Below are 14,391 nucleotides of genomic sequence, written 5' to 3'. Positions count from 1 at the left end.
GCTCTCTCTCTGACGTCATTATCAGCATGATGATGAGCCCAAGCCTATAAATAATAATGTCTCAGTCTGCTTATCGCATGCATAACAATATTTACCCTTGCCAAAATATTTTATGTGAGTGTGTGTTAATCAAAAATTCGTTCAGTCTGAGCACATTTAATCATAACATAATAATGATAATAATAAATATTGATTACAATATTCAATTCATTTTGGTAATAAATCGAAACATTCGCATTGATGCCAAATAGAAATTATATAGTACTATATTATATTTAAAATTTCTTTAATTCAATGAAAAATCAATTTCAACTCAAATTGCATTTAATTTGTACTTTTTCTTTAACAGACGCACAGAAAAACCTTGGCTGTTTTTCAATCCAATTCATGGAAATTTCGCCTACGTTGATTTCATTGAAAATTTTAATCAAATCATTTCACCTGAAAGCGACTTAATGCAATCGCAATATCAATCGAATTTCGAATCGATAAGTACTTATGGATATGCAGAACTCTATGTCTATATACTCTGCACAAGCAATTTAACAGGCAAAGCTGAAATAAATTTCTATCGCCTCAAACATCTTGAAGGACGAGTTGCAAAAGTTTTTGCATCCAAATGCATTGCAATGCACTCGATTTCAGTTGGTTCACAGCGAGAAACATAATTTATCTGGCTTATTTGACAGGCAGTCAGGCGATGCGAATTATCAAGTCACTTTATGGAGCAAACCCAAAGATGAGAAATGCAGTTCTCTGCCTGCCCTCGACTCTCAATCAAATTTCAGTTGATTCGCGTTGTCATAGCTGCTGGAATGAGACAAGAAGCGAGGAGAGCGAAGCAGTGGCATGCAAAGAACGTTTTTTAATGCGTTAACCTTTAACCTTTGAAATGAGTGAAACTTAGTTTTTGAATAATTTAAGTGAAAGCTAAATAAAACAAACGTACAATTGAAAAATCTCATAGACTTGCCTGTTTTTGAATCAATAAAATAGATAAAACAGAAGTAGGAGTTCTGTTGCCAAAAATAAATGAAATATATATATTCCACATGTTTGTTTTAGTATATTTATTATTAAAGTTATATACAATTAAATAAAAAATATAAATTCATAAGAATCACACTTAACTGATCTATGATTTTATTTTTATTTTTATTGATATTATTCTGATTTGCTATTGTCGAAAATAAAACAAAAATTAATTTTTAAAAGTGCTATTTATTTATAATTAAATTACTTCAAATAATTAGTTATTTTATTAATTTAAAAAATTTCAATTAGAATAAAGAGCGTATATTTTATATTTTTTATAGACATGCATTATTTGGCTAAGCCACTCACTTGCTATTTCCATCCTTTCGACTTTGTAATTCTAAAATTTCTCTTCTATTTATCTAATTGTTCTCGCATCAAATTTCTTTTGCCTATACTAACGCCGCAGGCACAGCATTAAATCTATGTATAAATAATTAGCTAATTAAAGAAAATAGACAAGTCTTCGTTTAGCCTTTCTAAATAAAAAAGCGGGAGTCGTAAATAAGTTCAGCAGCTCCTAATACATAACAAAATTGCCCACAAAAGAAACAAACTTATCATCTTTGATGGTCTTCAAATAAACTTAGAATACGAAAAAAAGTGAATATCAACGAAAAAGGCGTATTATATTTTAAAGAGTTCTTGTAGCCCAAGCTTGGGTTGGATGTGACTAGGTGAACTCAGTTACTGATTAAACATACTTATGCGGCCTACCACATGGGCTTCTACCTCTTACGCAAATTTTCAGCAAACCACTAGACCCAGAATTCTCATTTTCCATGGGATCAGGGAATACAAATTCATTTTCAAGTAAGCTATGTCGAAAACATAGCCAATCCCATTTTGAGTAGTTAGCTTCATTCATAGCATTGGCTGCACTTTTACTCCACAGCAGCAGCAGAATAATTGTGAAAACATTTCGGAACTAACAACATTTTTGTATTAAACGAAATTTGCACAGCATTGCCGCTGTGAGAGCTGGCAGCTGTCTAGCGCGTTGGAGTGACTGGTTGAATGGTTGATTGCCTGGCTGCATGACTGACTGACGGAGTGACTGAGTGATTGCCACAGTTGCAACGCGTGCAACATGTTAATGAGCAGTCGTTCCATTAGCGAACAGAATGATTTTCTTTTGACTGGCGCTGACATCATTTGTGCACATTTAAGGCAAATTATGAAGGCTGCGCTGTACGCTGCACTGACGCGAGCCACTGTTTTTGTTTTCACTCACTTTGAGCCTCATGACAGCCATTTCCCCATCACAGCTGCGCCCGGCGCTTCATGCTGCCAATGCTGGAGTCCTGTTGGTTTTCCTGCTGACATTGCTTATTATTGTCGACGCCCAGTTGGTAAACAGTCGAATTCCAATACAGTTGACACAGGCAACACGGGCAACACGGGCGACACGGGTAACATGGGCAGCCTGCCAGCTAGCATACATCACGCTTATCAGAAGGGCCTGTCCCACACATGGCCCAATTAGGCAACAAAGAGAGGGGAGAGAGAGTGTTGTAATCACAGCTGCGATAAAATTGTGAAATATGTTGTGGCTTATAGCCTGGCTATCTATCTGCCCAACTGGCTGCAAAGCGCCAAGATTTATGAGACATTTAAACTTGAATTTGTGTCTTTGGTCACGCAAGGCAAACGCTCTACGACCTCCACGCTAGCCTTTAATGCTTTAATGTCTCGCTAGCTGCAGCCGGCAACAATAGCGAAATTCTTGGAAGCAACTCTGGTAATCAATCTTTACTTTGTTGCTTCAGCATTATCATTAACGCCGTCGCACTCAGCGCCGCAGCAGCCGTTCCATTAACCTTTCCTCATTAGTTCTTAAAGCGCTTTAAACAGTCTCAAACTATTATATTCATAAAAGTATTTTGTTGTATCGAGCGAATCATTTTGTAATAGATTATTTTTTATACTTTTTGTCTGCCCGAAGTCCTAGCAAGTACTTATCTTAATGTAAATTCAGATAGATAGAAAAAACATGACAAGAAATAATGGATTCTGCCCCTAGGCGCAGCACTTGACACTGCGAACTGGAAAAAACGCTTAGTTATTTCAGATACTCTATGAAAATGTAAATTCTGGGTACGCTGGATTTGTTGAAGTGCATGCAACAGGCGGAACGGGGAGTGAGCGTGCCTAGATAAGGATGGCATACTTTAGTTCTCACCGTTTGCCTCTATCTCAATCATCTAGAAGAGTGAAACTTGTTATGTGGGGAAGGACGTCAAAAGGAAATTGTATCAAATTTCCAATCCTATTAATCAAAATATTTAATTAAATATATAAAAAAAAAAAAATAATAATAATAAATAAATAAAAATAAAACATAAATATAAATAATTTGTCATTAATTATAGCAGAATTAAGAAGAAATAAATTTAAGCTAACAAGAAAAAATTAAAAAAATAATTAAATGAAAATAAATTAATAATAAATAAATAAATAAAAATAAAACAACAAATTTTAAAATAATAATAATAAACTGAAAATTGTCTTAAGTCTATAATTTAAGTCATTAAAATAAATATTATTGTTAGTATTTTTATTAAATCATAGCCTTAATTTTGATTTTATTACTGAAATTAAATTTAAAAAAATATTAAATTACAAAAAAAAATTAAACAATTATAATAATGAATATAGTTTTAATAGTCCCTTTGCAAAGAATCTATAAAAAACTTCTTCAAATTGCAGTGACTAAATTAAATGTGCAGCCGCTTAAATTTATATATATTTTGGAAAAATAATATTTAACATTAAGTAAAAACATTGTAAATATGACTATAAGAGAACTAGCACCTATGGTAATTTGCCCATGTATAGGTAGATCATTTGCTGAAAATTGCATTTCCATCCGCTAAGTCGGCTAAACAAGTCAGCATTCGGTCAATTGGCTGAGCCCCGCGGCAATCAGCGCCAAGTTCACATTCAAATGCATTCCTTATCGAATTCTATTCAGAAAAAAGCACAATAAGGATTGAATTGTGTGTGGAATGGCAGTTGGTGGCTGCTTTGATAGCTGACGATGGAGTGAGATGGATGGCAGTGGAGACTGAGGTAACACTCCTGGGCGACGTGAAGTTCTGCATCGTATGAACAGGTTTAGGTACTTGTGGTATGATATTGCTTGTTCGTTAAGGGTATTTTGTAGTCGCCCACTATTCTATGAATGGGGGCTCATGCTTAAAATGTGTGCTTAACGTGTGGCATTACGCATACGCCGCGTTGTGTGGCGAGCATAAGCGAGTTAAATATGCAAGCCAAGTGTTTTTTTTTCCCCAGTGGGTGGACACACACAGACACACACACGCGCGCACACGAGCTACACATGATTAACGTTGCTGACAAGTGTGAGTGGCAACTGAACGTCTGAGGCTGTTAATGCATTCGTGATATTTTGAAATCCCATAAATTACTTTTGCATTTCGCGCACGGCCCGCAGTCCCCGGGCGGACGGCCGAAGTGGTTAAGCGATATGATATTACCGTCCACAATAGCGAGACAATAACAATAAAAATTAAATTATTGAAACGTCCGACGAGGACCGATTCACGCAGATGGATAATTGCGCGGCCAATAAAAATTAAATGCACATTGAACGGGTCGTCGTGTCGGCCGTCAAATGCACTCGATAAATAAGCCAAAAGTGTTAAGAGCACATAAATTGCGCGTAATGTGCGAAATTAAATAACTCGTGCAGCGGGATCTCTGCCCTCCCTCGCTTAAAGACATGTGCTCGCCGCTGGGCCGAATGTGCGAGCCGCAGCAAACCGAGGCGAACGCCCACTGGGACAGCCGCCCATTAATGTGGCGGTGGCATCATTAAAAAAGTGCCGCACACAGCACAAAAAACGACAAGATGAAGAAGAAGAGCAGCAGACAGTCAGGCAGTCAGACAGCCAGACAATTGGGCGGCCAGACAGAGAGACAGACGGCACATTATTGGTAATCACAATATTTATGTGCGTTTAACGACACGACAGCCAAAATTGTTGAAACAAATCATTGACAGCTGGCGCTGAGCTGCCTCCGCTGCCCCGCTGCCTTCGTTCGCTCTACCATCAGCATCCTCTCGGTCTGCACTGTAGTCCTCCTGTCTTACAGTGTCTTCTGATTTCCATACCATTTTCTCATCTTGCACTTCTATTGCCTCGTTTTTGTTGGTAATTGTTTTTTGTTTTTTGCAAATTTTTGCACATTTTTTTTGTTCAGCGAGACTTTTCACAATAAATGAGTTTTTTTTACTCTCGCAAAGTAAGGCGCAGGAATTTTGCGAAGGCGCTGACTAAGCCACTGAAAAATTATGCCAAGAATAACCTAAAGCAAAACTCGAGCAATAATAATTTATAATTTAGAATTTAGATGTGGATGGGTGGCGATTTACTCTTTAATGTGACTAAATTAAAATTGATTTTCTATGTCTGCGAAATGTTTGTATTAAATTTTAATATTTAAAAACAATGCAAAAAAAGATTTTTATTTTAATTATGTTGTAAGGAAAAAAAAAAAATAATTCTAATAAAAATAAATCAAAATTGTTATTCACGAAACTGAATTAAAGTAGACTTTCATCATTAAAACAAAATTTTATAAATAGGCACAATTCCTTAAAATATATGTGTATTAAATTAGCTATAATTTTTAAAATAATATTGTAAGTTTTAGTTCAATTTTCTACTATTGCAAACGTACATCAACAAAAGTAGATAAATTAAGGTGTTCATTGAAAACATTTTTAAATATTTTAGTTGTTGAGAATATAGTAGGCTTTTATAAGCCTTTCATCACTTTAAAAACAGTTGGACAAATGGCCAAAGTTCTTTTAAATGCGTTTAGCTTTATTTGTAGTATAGCCCACTTAAATAGAAATGATATCTGCTTATTTTTGGTATTTTATTCTAATATATTTTACTACAAAAGTTGAGAGCTTTAGTGCACGCTGAAAAGTCAATGCACTTAACATTCTCCCTCAGACCTAGAAATTGTCCCACAGTTTCACTGGGAGTTTGTCAATTCACCCGAAGGAAGCATAAAAAGCGAAACATGCCCAAATCACAGACTAGTACTGAATGAAAAGTACAGTTAAGTGGCTCTAGGGACTTTTTACAGCTAAGGCTTGAGGAAAAATGGGGTTATATAAGGCCGTGTTTAAAGCCTGGACTAACGCGTTGCAGTTATGGATAACAGCCAGCAAGTCAAGCATGGAAATACTGCAGCGATGTCAATATATATCCCGCTCTCAACTATGTTGATATAATTAAAGACCTCAAAGTTCGATTATCTATAAATGTGCATGTGCACAAAAATTAATTAGCTCTCTTACCTCTGGAGCATACAAAGCAAAAACACCTAAAAGGACTCCCCGTCCCGGGCCTTTCAAGTAGACAAAAGAAAATGTATGAATAAATATATGAGTTCATTTTAGACTAAACCATTCTGCTATTAATAATTAAATTCAATTAATGTGCTAATTGTTTCGGTTAAGACAGATTGTAAATAACACATGAATTTAAAATACAAAGTATGCATATATACTATATATATTTTGTTCTTTATTTTTCTTTTTGTTGTTGAATAAAATTCATTACTTGTGAACATTTAGAATAATTAAATTCATGTTAAATTGAAACAATTTATATTAATTTGTAATCGATATTAAACAAATTGCTTGATAATAATATGCAGAAGGATAGAAAATTTCATTAAAGTCATACAAATTCCAATTTTAGACAATATTTCACAGTTTGGGTTATACAACTATCTTTTTACTACAACTATTTATTTACTTTATTTTTTTTCTAAATTATTTTTAATATGTTTTTGTGTGCTCGTTGGATGCATGTTATATATTTTGACAAAATGTATGCCCTAATTTAGCAGACAAACATGAATTTGACATTTTCCATTTAGTTTTTGTCGCGGCAATTTCGTGTGTATTTCGCTGTTGTTGCTATTGTCAGAGAGCAATTGGGCATATATTGGAAAACCCTTTAATGCATGAGGCTCGTAGCTGCATAACACAAAGCTTAATTGAAAATGCCGAAATTTTTTTTGGCCATTTTGCCTTGAATTTTGCGGCATTGTTGGGTGATGAAATTAATAAAATGAATTTCTCAGAAAATTTCGCTGCCCTAGAACCAACATTTTGCGAGCGCTCACACAAGATACACGCTGTAAAATTGGTTAAAAATGATTTAAAATTGATTTATTCAAGGAACAGTTTTTACATGGACTTTAAGTCGATCTCTTGAGTAATTTAATTTGAACAAACAAATTAGTTACACTTAGTTTAAAGCATCGACAAATTGATTGCACGGAAAATTCAATTAGGTGTCACAAATCACCGACAGACTCAAGTTGAGCCCATTTCCATGAACCGAGATAAGACTTGGCGGAAGCTGACAGACAGTTTGGATACAGCCTGTGTGTGTATGTGGGAGCGATGTGGGCTGCGTAATAGACTACTTCCTGTTTTTGTCAGTCAGTTGTGCACTCAATGACAGATCAAATTTGTCAAGTAATTGCCGAAACGTTGAAGAAAAACTAGATAGGAATTTGAAAAATTCTTAGCCTGCTAGAGAAGTGAGTTTTTATTCAAATATATGCAATAAAATAGTCGACAACGGCCAAGAAATTCTCCAGCTAAGCATAAGTAGTAGTCTAATATGAACATAAGTAGCTACTAAGGCTATAAGTGCATAATCAGAAATGCAAATGTGGAAGACCCACGGCTCAAGCATCGAGGAGAAATTGAAAATCACAGAACTGAAATATGCCAAAGCAAATGGAAAATGCTTAAATACAAATACCATTTGCAATTTTACACGCACGTATTTCTATTACTTTATGGGTATGAGAATATTACTACAAGTCGCAATAGGAGTGGCCATGTGTGCGCGTGTGTGTGTGTGAGTATGCTCGTTCATACGTGATCCGGCTGGTATTGCCGTTGCATACATCTCGGCAACGGCGGCGATGGCTGCTGTGAATTGACTTGGCTCACTGCTCGGCTCGGCTTTAATTTTTCAACTTGAGTGGCTGCTTACCAAGGCTTATGCTATGTCTTTCATAGTGTGGGGCGTTCCGGGAAACATGCTTATCGGATTTGTAGTCTGCAGTGAATGTTGCCTAAAAGTCTCTCAAATAATCTCTGTTTTTCTTTCGAATCTGTTCTGCTCTATAAAAAGTTTTATATTTTTTTTTTTTGTCATAATGTAAACGTATTCCGGAATGCTCGATTTTTCATGCTTGATGACATATTTATGCGCATTTCACAGCTGCTGTAAATCAGCGCTCGGCCTATCAACATTGCCGCACACGGCCACGCCCACATACTTCCACACAAAGAGCCGCCGCTTTGGACCCTTGACAGAATGTTGTACAAAAAACCGCATGATTAGCTAACCCAAAACTCCCTTTCTGTCTATGTGTGTGTGTGTGTGAGTGTATGTGTGTGAGTGCGTGTAAGTGATTCTGTATTCTCCTGCAAAAAAAAAAGGACAACTTCACATATGCTGCCAGCATCGTATTGCATGTGCGCATCGCCTCGCGTCCAGCTAACAACTTCATAAATATGTCGAGCATGTGTATCGCATAACAGCTCCGTCAAAACCTCACAGACTCTGACTTGCCATCAAATCGTCCAGCTCTCTCTCTCTCTCTCTCTCCCTCTCTCAAAAAAAAGAAAAAAATCCCCAGGCAGAGATTTGTGCGTGTCATCGCTCAGAGCGTACCATTTTTACGCTTCCGTTCAACAACAAAATGGCATTAAACGCAGATCAATCACAATCTGGACACCGAACTGACCCACATGGACACATGATATGGCCAGGGCGAGCGATAGAGCTCGGACTTGTGGGGTTAGATTTTCCACCCATACCCACAGCTGACATTTGAACTCTGCCGAAGTGGGGGTGGCAATGAAGTTTTTCCATTTTCTGCCTTTTCTGCATGTGGCCAGCAAGTGTGGAGTAGCCTTAATTTGTCTTCGGCTCTGGGCGCAGTTAAGAACTACAAATTTATAGATCCCTTATCACTATCGTTGAACTCTTTGGTATCTAGCGGCACTGGCCATCGTTCATTAATTACTTATGCTTAATTGATTAGGAAGACATTGCTAAAGCCTCAGAAACTTCTGCAGTGTGGAATGTTTCAGCTCGATTTTGTCTGTGAGCTGTGGCAGCCACAGTTTGGCAGAGTTTGGCACAGTTATTGCTCTGCATCTGAGCAGAAATGGCAACTATTTGATTTTGTCTGACCAAATGAACTGAAAATAGTCACCAAGTGATAGAACTTTGCCATGGTTTATTCAATTAACATTTGCTTTCACTGCATTGCCTCGGCTATTGGCCAATGAATTTTTCAGCCCCAACTGAACAAGTCAAATTAAAAAGTTTTTCATTTTTCGAACTGCTGACAATGTTCTTTGACACACACATATGTATATACTTGAAAAATGAAAACAAATGTTTGCCATTTGCAATTAACAGTTAATTGCTGTTCAAGTGATTGCATTAAATTAATTAGTTTATTTATTCAGAGAGTGTTTAAAATAACGTAAATCTCATCTCTCATCTCATTCGATATTCATGTGCATTGGCATATTGCATTCAGCAATTAATTTGCCTGCATTTAGCTGTGAAATTCCGCAAATTCCCATCTACAATAACAATGTGTGTTTGATCAAAAATGCAATACGCCGCCACTTGGGGGAAGCACACGCATAAATTGCAATTGCGAATGCAGTTTTCACCCGACTCGAAATGCATAGGGAAATTTCAACATGATTTATATCCAAGTGCAAAGTGCGAATACTTTTGGAAAATTACTTTGAGCCGCAGACGGGGAGCACTTAGAGGCGCATTAATTAAATCAATTGCTAGGCAGATAGACATACAGAAATAGCTATGTATGTGGCAATAATTGAAATACATCGAATGACTTTTGCAAATGTTAAGATTTATCACTGTCAACTAAATAAACACATGCCTGCATATAGATATAAATTGGATAGATACTTAAGAGCCAAATCGGTGTCCGAGGCACGGCGCTTAGCTGATAATTGCGCAATACTCACTCAACTATTTGCCGTGGCATGAATTGAAATTGAAATTGCAGTTCGCAATCGCAGTTCGATGTGTGTTTGCCGCTTGGCTTGCAATTGCGATTGGGCTTGAGTTGCAAAGTGTTAAACAAGTGCCGCCAATTTGCACGAGCGACTTGTGAATTGCACTTGAGTTTTGTAAATTTTTTGGCATGCAAAAATTTCACCCGTTGCCGCCGCCTCTTCTTCTTCTTATCGACGAACTTTTGACGAACTGCAGCTCACAGTCTGTCTGTCGGCTGTCTGCACATTCTTCTCTGTGCGATGCACACGCGAGTTGGCCAATTGATTGTTAACCTTGTTTACAGCGACACTCGATCTGACACCGTTTTATTCTTATTTTTTGTTTTTTATTTTTGGCCACGTTTCACGAATCGCACGCGCGCATAAATCTTGATCTTGTTGCGGTCAATTAGCTTTTAGCCACTATCCTTCCGCTGCCAATTGTCAATTGCCAACTACACTTGGCCGTTTCTTTCGGCTTGCTTGTCGAAGGTTGTGCCTCCAGTTAAGTGCTCAACATAAAACACAGCCACATTTCATTTTGGCCTATTACGAGTAATACTTCGCGATATTCCGCACACAAAAGTCTTGGCGCTTCGGGACGCAAGCTATTCGCCGTCTGGCTCATTCACAATTTCGCATTGAACTGAACTGGTGTGTGGCATCGTCGTGCGGATTTTCCTGTTTGCTGTTGCCGTTACTGCTGTTGCTGCTGCTGCTGCTGATGTTGCTGCTGCTGCCGTCAAAGCACAGTGGCCGCGCAGAAGAAAGTTAGAAAATTACTTTCCCTCTTGCTCATTGTTGATTGAGCTGTTAAGTCTATTATATATTACAGTATTATTTAAATCATCTCTGTTCTTTTTTAAAATTATATATAATTCTAGTATATACTATATATGTTATTTTCAAATACTATTTATATATTTTTAAATAATTTAATTGCTTCTTTTGTTTATTTGTTTGTTTCTTTGTTATTTATTCATTGCCATATGTTTACATGATGCTAATTGATGCCTTATTTATGTTTATTGTTGAAATATATTTATTCATTATTTTCATCAAATTACCAATTTTTAGTTTAATATATATTGATTGTACAATTATTGAGTTACTTTTCTTTTTTAAGTTGTATTTCAGTAAATATGTATAAGAGATATATAAATTTTTGATTTTTTATGAATATATAAATTTGATGAATTCTAAATATTATAAAATGATTAATTTCAAATTTTTTAAAAATATTGTTTGTTAAACCATTATGTTAATTTTCTTTTAAGATGTTACTTTAAGAACATGTATAATTATTTTTTCATATTTTTATTTTATTTTAGTATTTATTTATATATTATCTAATAATATTAAAATTTTTTCATAATTATATTTTATTATATATTATATAAAACACAATAATATTGCTTTTTTTTTTAAATTTAAATTTAATTTATTTTAAAATAAATTATTATTATTAGTTATCCTTCCATTTTTACTACTATCAGCCCACTGTGCAACGCTGACGTCGCTGTGCGCTGCTGCTTGATTTCACTTCAGAAAGCTTTGCCGGCGCCCGAAACTGAGCCAGTAATCTGAACAGCTGTTTTTTGTTTATGTTGCCCAACTGGTTTTCGCACATGTTGCGCGCTAATGTGTTGCCACTGCACTTGAATGTGGCACGTCAGTGGCTGCCACTGCACTTGATAATGAGGATGCGCGTCGGCAGTCCAAGTGCCTCGAGTTAACATTTGTAATAATTTAACTATTTAATTAAGTTGTGAACGTGGCTGCCAGCAACATTTGCTGAGCAACACCAATGCTGCCCAGCAACATTCGAAAGCTTTTTGCATAGCAACACAGGCACTCGATGCTCCAGCGAAAGCTTTCTTATCAAATTGTGGCTTGAAACACTAAACAATTGAAAGAACAAGAATGAATATTTATCTGCACGTCTAACATAAACTTTTTCTTTTTTTTATAATTTCTAATTATAGATTTGCTAATTGGAAGAAAAAAACACATGAAAAAATCTAAATAAATGTTTTATGTTTGAAATGATCGTAAAATTAAAATGTAAACATTTCGTTTGGTTCGTGTTTTCGTGAAACATTTCGTAGTCCGTCATGTTTTTGTTTTTACCCAAGCATATTTATATTTATGCGTTTAATTGATTTGAGAGACGCAAAAATGTTGACCCAAATACCAACGCATTCAATTTCATTTCAGGCAACCCATGCAAATCAGGCAGGCGAAAGATCAGTGGACAAAAATCTTAAAGGCAAAACATATTCCCATTTATTTAGTGATATGCAGTGCGAGTGCAGTGCAGAGTTCACCAGCTGCTCTTGATTCTGCTTTTTTTGTGAATGCATGACAAAAGGCCATCGAAATACAAATAATCGTCAGCAATCAGAGTTGAACAAAGCGATTTGTTATTGCATACAAAATGGCAACAGCTGCGTTTATGAATATCGCATTTTGACTCAATTCGAAAACTTTGGCAGCAACGCATAAATAATCAAAGTGTTCGCGTTTTTTTTTTTTTTGTTTTATGTTTTACTTTTGCCAATATTCAGTTGGTAAATTTATTATTGTTGTATTTATTTATTACGCACATTTAGTCATAAAGCACAGCGAAATGAGACGACGGCAATGAATGCCGACACTCGTCATGTTCGCCTGTCAAGTGGGGAATGCTTTAAACAACAGTCGAGCAACAACAATGAAGAGCGCTTAAATTAAACAAATGCGAGCGAGTAAATTTCTACACTTCTTCTGGCCACACACGTGAAGCGATTATATACTGAAGGAATTGTAAAATATATACACTAAATATAAATATGTCTGGCGTCAGCTTTTGCTATACCCTCGAGAAGAACTTAAGAAAATATGTTAATTGTAATTGCATAAATGTTTTAAAGAAACAATTTAATTTGCTATTTTTACATAAATTAATTAAATGCGTACTCTTACACTCGTTCAGGAAAGAGAGAAGAGTATACTGGTTTTGTGTTATGTCCAGCTGTCCAGCTATGAACATAAACTACTATATAGACCCCCAAAATATACATAAATATACCATATATATTATAATCGTATATATCTAGTTATAAAATGTTAAGATTTTCTTGATTCGTATCCAGAAACCAGAATAATCGATGTGCTAGATAGTTCTCATCTAATAACCCAACATCAGTAAAATATGTCGGATACATACATATAAACTCATTATTTATTATTATTATTATTGCTTTGACTTTCACAAAATAAATATGTATGTATGGGGGCGTGGTAAATCGTAAAATGAAACCGGCAGCGTTTAGGCCATGAATAAGTATTCTGTAGTCAGTAATGCCTGACGGCTAATTGTCAATTCCTTTAAACTTATTAATTGTTTCACTTATACTTTTAGTTAAATATCTAATAATTAAGTAAAAATTTTCAAATAGTTCTTATCTATTTATATAACTATTTATTATTTTTTTATTAATATTTATTTTTATTAACCTTTTTATTCCCTATTTTCCTAATTAATTAATTAATTTTATTTATATAAGTATTCTTATTTATTTAATTGCCTTTTAATTTATTCCCTAATTTCTTTAAGAACAATAATCCCCACAGCATGATTTCAAGTTGAGTATGAAATAACATACATATGTATCTTTGTAAGGCGTCGCAGTGCGTGGGTGTTTCACGATGATATATATGTTGATCTTGACGACATCTGATAAATTTATGCATCTGTGAGAGACTCACATGAGTCTCCACTGGCTAATTGGGCAGCTCATAGTGGGAAATACATATATATATAGAAACACATATACATACATATATGAACTTATACATGTATTCGTACAAATATTCGTCATGTACTTATTTATTTTCTTTGCTTAAGACTTAACACGCGACAAATTACTGGCTGGACTTGTGTTTTGTACGCACTCTGTTAGATTTATGGTGTAAACTTGGAATGTTAAGTATGCATCATGGGAGTTTTGGCGCCTTAAGCCTGTCTAATGCGCTCTCCGTCTCACAGAATTAAGTATGCGTTATTTATGACTGTTTATGAATAATATCTATTTAAATGCCAGCGCGTGCGGGTCACTCCCGCCATAGTTCTCCCGCTCTCGGGCGCAACAGTTAATTTGCCCGCAAAGCCGGCGACTGTAATCAGCAGTCCTCATTTAGAGAACTCAAGCTGAAGCTGAAGCTGAAGCTGATTATTATAAGTAGACCATTAG

General features: G+C 35.6%; 1 protein-coding gene across 2 annotated transcripts in view; it reads right to left on the bottom strand.

Annotated features, from left to right (window-relative positions):
- The window catches only part of CCAP-R (Crustacean cardioactive peptide receptor), a 47,897-nt gene extending 37,056 nt beyond the window's left edge, over nt 1-10,841 (bottom strand). The window contains exon 1 of one of the 2 annotated variants that reach the window (XM_018099761.3): nt 10,127-10,841. The gene's annotated coding sequence lies outside the window, so the exon portion shown is untranslated. The remainder of the gene's footprint in view (nt 1-10,126) is intronic. The other variant, XM_018099752.3, reaches the window with a different exon arrangement.
- Between the last annotated feature and the right edge of the window lie 3,550 nt (nt 10,842-14,391).

The sequence above is a fragment of the Drosophila navojoa genome, chromosome 2 (assembly GCF_054131105.1).
Source record: "Drosophila navojoa isolate 15081-1374.11 chromosome 2, UAZ_NAV_1.0, whole genome shotgun sequence".
Taxonomy (NCBI): domain Eukaryota; kingdom Metazoa; phylum Arthropoda; class Insecta; order Diptera; family Drosophilidae; genus Drosophila; species Drosophila navojoa.
The sequence above is the reverse complement of the archived record's forward strand: the minus strand, read 5'-3'. Positions and strand labels throughout refer to the sequence as shown.